Source organism: Poecilia latipinna, unplaced genomic scaffold, assembly GCF_001443285.1.
Source record: "Poecilia latipinna isolate Pla-1442-1.1 unplaced genomic scaffold, P_latipinna-1.0 Scaffold4292, whole genome shotgun sequence".
Classification (NCBI taxonomy): Eukaryota; Metazoa; Chordata; class Actinopteri; order Cyprinodontiformes; family Poeciliidae; genus Poecilia; species Poecilia latipinna.
The window spans coordinates 1,311-7,344 of NW_015116908.1; the positions used below are offsets into that span (position 1 = coordinate 1,311).

At 40.2% G+C, this 6,034-nt stretch overlaps 1 long non-coding RNA gene across 1 annotated transcript in view; it reads right to left on the reverse strand.

Annotated features, from left to right (window-relative positions):
- Positions 1-801: 801 nt before the first annotated feature.
- LOC106942454 (uncharacterized) overlaps positions 802-6,034 on the reverse strand; it is a 15,068-nt gene continuing 9,835 nt past the window's right edge. Inside the window, exons 3-4 of the long non-coding RNA XR_001423633.1 lie at positions 1,350-1,470; positions 802-869 (exon numbers count right to left, since the gene is read on the reverse strand). This is a non-coding gene — a long non-coding RNA (uncharacterized LOC106942454). The remainder of the gene's footprint in view (positions 870-1,349; positions 1,471-6,034) is intronic.

The window sequence follows — 6,034 nt, forward strand, 5'->3', positions numbered from 1 at the left end:
CCCTGACCCCAGAGAAGTGCAAACCGGAGCCAGCTTGCTGCGTGTCGGTGTGTTGCCGCGAAGTGACAAACACGCCGCTGCCTAACTCAGCCGTCCACGCATCGCAGGTGGAGAGTTTGACTGTACTTTGGTCCTTTTATTCTTTTTAATTTCCCCTTAAGGCAACCACCTGGTGGCAATCAGGGAATACAACTAATCCATCCTCACTCTATGGACCAAAAGACTGTCCAAGAACAAAAACAACAACAGACACTGTCCGAAAGGCTCGAGCTGCCAAGCTCTAACCTCTGATGCTCTGTTAACTTTTTCAGGCTCCATTCTTTAAACCAGACCCCCCCGTAGCAGGATTCAACGGGGAGGGGTCTGTCAGCTCAAAACAAAGTGACGGAGGAGTGAACGCTTGACTGAACCCGACTGGGGTTAAAGGGCTTCTTTCTGTGTGTGTGTTTGTGTGGGAGTGTGTGACAGGAATAATAAAGCCACATAGGAAGTATTTAGCCTTTCAGTGTCTGAAAGCGACACAAACCCCACATGTACAAAGTGGCACCTCCATACCACAGGATCCACACAGACATTTTCCCTCCTGATTCCCTCCTCTCCTGATCGCATCAGACATCAAAGTGCACATGGCAGTACTGTGCAGAAATCCGGTCAAGAGAAACACAGAAGGCAACAAAAAGCTCACACGTCACAGCAAGGGATGAAGTCAGAGGACAAGGCTCTCAGCCAGAGAGTCACACAGCCATCGCAAGCAAGGAAGATGACATAAAATTAGCAAGTTTATCTGGGGAAAACTTACTATGTCCGGAGATCCATAGGAGCAGGAGCACCCAGGAGATCATGGCAGGGGAGATTGGAGAGGTCAAAACCTACGGGAAACAGTAGGCGAGTGTGAAATTCGAGTTGGCAGGTACAAAGAAATTGACAAGATGAGACAGTGCTCCTGTGCGCTTCTGGACGATACTACAGTCCCTCAGTGGCGTCTCCTCTTTTTTTTTTTTTTTTACCAGAGGAACGCTGTTTTCTGTCCTTCTCTTCTTCCGCGTACTCTTCCTCTTCTCCTTCTCCCTGAACGGCTCTTTGCTGTGTGTTTGACTCTTCAGAGTGGCTGGGTGCCCCGATCCGCCTCACGCTTCTCTCCTCTGCTGATGTGAGCTTGTGGACTTTCTGCGTCCTCAATGCTGACTTTCAGAATACGCACGTTCACTCTTCCTCTCTCGCTCGCACTGTTTTGCGTCCCCCATCCATTCTCAGTCTCCAGCCCTCACTTGCCCCCCCCTTCCCATCCTCCTCCTCCTCCTCTTCTCTCTTTCCTCTCCCTCTCTTTCTCTCTTGCTCATCCCACTTACAGCACACACAGCAGTCAGTGGATGGAGCTCCAGACTCCTCCCTCCATCGCTGCCTCCCTCTCTGCCACTCAGCCTGGCTGTCTGGGTGGCAGTGGCTCAGTGAGAGACTGGGGTCCTTGCTCTGGGAACCAGAGTTTCCATGGGAGAAACGGAGAAGGAGAACCTCAATTAGAATAAGAATAGCAGTGAGACCCCTGTAGCAACAAATAACGCAGACAGCAACAAAAAGGGCATTTTTCCCTCCTCCCAGTTCAGACCCTGGCTTTATTAGGGGTTTCTATAGACAGAGCAGAAAATTTGGCATCCTTGTGGTTTGATAATGATCACATTAGCATTCCCAAGAAAGGCCTTTGTTAGTACATAGATTCCTATTGGGGGCAAATCAGATTCACAGGCACTTTCTCGCACTTTCTCAAGGAGCCAAATAATAAATTAATTAAACGCTAAAATGCACATGCAGTCAGTAGAAACTATGTCAGGTTATGCCTTTTAAATATTTTATAAAGGGCATTTTTTTTTAATTTGGCCATAATTTAGGTCTAGTGAAGTGCATGCATAAAAGAGAACTTCATGTTTCTTGAACTGCAAAATGCCATTCTGTACTACTGAGCAGTGGAGGAACTTGGAGATTAACACACATGGATTAATTACTGAAAGTCCAAATTAAAAGTGTGTCCCATCAGGTCTGTGTTCCTTTTAATTACTGATAATCTGTCAGAGTGATTTTTGTTGTTGTTGTTGTTGTTGTTGTTGTTGCAGCAACAAAGAAGATGGATCTTTCCACAGTGTTGTGTTTGCTTTACACGCAATCCAAAGTAACGGCATAACATAACGACAAACCAAGATGACAGAGTTGGACAGGAAAAAAAACAGAAAAAAAAAACTTCTGCATATAACTGTCACTTTGTAAAAACAGAGATTAACACACGAGTAACAAAATGAGTAACTCCTCATTTAGTTTTGTTGTACTTTCATATGGACCTTCCAAATTAAAACAGGAATATCATACTACATACTCATACTACTTAACATGCATGTTTATTGAACAGTAAAAAAAAGAGAGTATTCCGGGGGGGGGGGGGGGGTTCAATACAGGAAAAAAAAACAGATGTACAATAACAGCAGACATGATTTTTTTTTTTTAAGTGAGTAAGAATAGAGTAGTTGATTGTGCAAATGCCAGCATATGTAAATACTTATTGATTTTGTTGGGAGCAGTGATGGTTGTAAAATCTGACAGCTACTGGGACGAAGGACCTGTGATAACCTTGCTGACTTGTATGGCAAGTTTAAGAACTTGAAGATTAGATTTTTTTTATACCTCTGCCTCAGCCTCAACTGTATATATACTGTAATAGCTGATTGCAATTTTTTTCATTCACATAGAGAGCTTAAAAACAGGTGGATTAATTAAAGAACAGTGTGTTTCCTAAAACGACAACTGAAAGTGGATAAGCGGCCCAGATGTGAAAATCAGTTAAGAAGAAATGTATTTATTCTCTGAATATGTTTTAAGAAAATGTATGTTTTAAAACATGTGCTGAGCCACCGAACCTTTCCTGCTGACTTGTTGACCCTAATGTGATAACCTTTTAAACTTTGTACTACAGTTTGCACACAATTTTGGATTCAAGATTCTGTTTGGATTATGCCTGTAGGACATGCTGCTTTAAATAGTCCTACACCAGTTGAGGAAGATTCAGTGCAATGGAAGTCTGATTTATTGTTATATTTTATGAATGTACCATTAAATCTATGTGCACCTCTACCTTTCTATTACTCATGGTCGTATAGGGAAAGCTGCTAGATTTCCAACCAGTGCGTTTTCAACACAAACACCTTAGCAAATAAATATGTAAATAGTAAGCAGTAATAGTTTGACGTCCATAAAACATTACTTTGGCAACAAGAAGGTATTATCCAGAAGCTATTAGATGAAACCTGGATTTATAGCAGATGGGTTCACAAAAGGATGACGTTTCCCTCAGATTCTGCCTCAGGACTTTGCTTCGCATATTGTATCACTACATATTATTGGCAGGTACAGTAATAAAACTAGAGAAATATTTATGAAGACCACTTTGATCAATTGCAAACATAGACTTCTAGAAGCAAAGTATTTTTTAAAAATTAGTGGTTTAATACTTTTTCTTGGTTCTAGATAAGCTTACGCTGAAATAAAGGTAAGAGTTTTGTTGTCGTTGCATTAAGCATCACCACCTAGTTACCCAAATAACCCTTTGAGTATAATAAAAAACAGAAAAACACCTGTTTCCCAGACTAAAAATATACCCTGTCATAGTAGTTAGTTAGTAATGGCCCATTTTGCATGTTGTTTTAACTGTACAATTTATCGGCTTTGTAGCTGCTTCTCAGTTCAAAGTAGCTCCACTGCTCATTACCCATATTCCCAGCACATTAGGCTGTTAATCCACAGCTACTGTAATTAGCACCATGGAAGCCAGCTCGATGTCATGTTTCTAAAACTAAGGATATTATGCTTGTTTTTTTTGTTTTTTTTCCAGAGGGTAAATGAAGGATGAGGCAGAGGTGACAGAGATGAAAGAGACTGTGGATGTATTTATTCAAACGCAGACAGCAGGAACAAGTGCAGAAGCTGAAAATCATTTATCGTTTAAATATTCAGTTTATGAAGGTAGAGAGATGTTGGGCGTCTATTTACTCGACCAGCCACCGGACATCATTACGAATCACAAGTAGGAAATGTAGTTTTGTTTGTGTCGGAGCTCAGACAGCTGAATTAGACAATTCAGTTGTCTTTCTTATATGCATGTTTATATGATCCCTCTTGCTGACGACTTGTTGATTTGTGTGCTAAGATTGTTATTTTCAGTCTTGACGCCTTAATGTTGCAATCTGTTTGAAGTTATTTGTGTCTAAAGCTGTGTTTGAATGCACCAAAAATCAAGCTATGCACTCATATCTGTGTTCCCCACCCTTTTGTTTTCATTTATTTCTCATACACACTCATTCTGTACAGACTCTGAGCAAGGTCTGAGCATTTGTTCGAGTTTTTATGACCATTTGTTCCAAAGTAGCCTGTAAGTCTGGACCTGGAAGACAATCCCTCCAGATCAAACGTCAGACACCCTCACCCATTCTCAGATTTAACTCAGATTTCTATTCATTTATTAAAGGTACTGTAATGACCTCTAACAGTTGCATATTTTACACTGCACATTAAACACAGGATGCAAGAATTTTATACAAAACATAAGTCCTTGCAAGACAAATATCCTCATCATAAAGACTTTTTTAAAACATTTAATGTAAAACAGAATTTTTATTCTGTGCAATTATTTGTATTTGAATTTTATTTATTTATTGTTTTACTTTACTGCAAAACTTCACCTGCAGAAATTCAACAGCACAGATTAGGTCTATGGTGTATATAACTATGACTTACTTTTCCATATTTTACCAAATAACAGGTTTTTTTTTATTCGTTTACTGTGTTATGTTTTTGTCTTGTAAAAGACTTTGAGCTTCCTTGTTAAATTATTCTATACAAGTAAACTTGACATGGAAAGTTTATTTGCAGATAAAAATATAATTCAGTTTCCCTGAAATTTCAAATAAGTTCAAAATTCTAATTAAATATCAACACCAATGGAAAGCAGTTGCTACCAATCAAACAGTGACGTTGTGGTTATTAAAGTGGGTGAGGGGGCTTTTCCTCCTGGAAGAAAGACGAGCTCCACTGAGTTTGGACTTAAAACGATGTAGTGCAGACCAACACCTGCACATGGAATTGGTCCCAAATCATTCTAACAACGTCTCTTGTCTGGAGCAGCTTAACACAAGGAGGGGGACATTTGGAGCTCATCTACTGGATAAGTCTCTGTGTGTCGTGGCTTTTGTGGTTATTGCGTAATGGCCAGCCCCACCTTAATCCTCTCAATTCTCATGGACCGACTATTGACTAGTTCTCCAACTAACGGGTCGGGAAAGACTCTAGATCCTGGTACATTTACTACATAGATAGCCTAGAAGACCTTCTGTATAAGTTGGCGGCGGGAAAGAAGCATCTAGCCTTTAACTGCCTCCAATCCAAAAGCTATGGCCCTTTTCAATTATTAAGCCAATCAACCGAGTAGCTCTCGCGGTTGCGTAACCTCAACAATCACTTTTGTTAACGGCAAATTTAAAGCATTTGTTACAGACCAGATCAAGTTTAGTGGCTCGACTTGAACCCCAGGGTCATTATTTATTCATCACCAAAGAAACCTACGGCGCCACCATCTTCCTAGAACCATTGTACATAGATTTTACCATAATTCAGAAGCAATATTACTAATTCCTGACTCAGAATTAATTTCAATGTCCACAAATGCCAACAAAATTTAATGTGTATTTTTATTAGTAGCTTAAGCAGGCTTAGGTGACAGCTTAATTCAAAATGAATCACCAATTACAACTAACAATTTTAGATATCAATCACCATCACATTATCTACCCCTTCCTTATCCTGTCACTAGATTTTCTAAGAGGCTTTGGGGAGCAGTCCAACTCATGCCCAGTAGATGTAATGCCCCTTGGCAACAGAAATGTTGAAGTTCTTGGTCAGAATCTTGTCTTGACGAGACGAAATCCCCTTGAAATGGAACGAAGTAGATCTAGTCCTTTTTATCCTTTATAATATCATGATAACCAAAACTTATTAC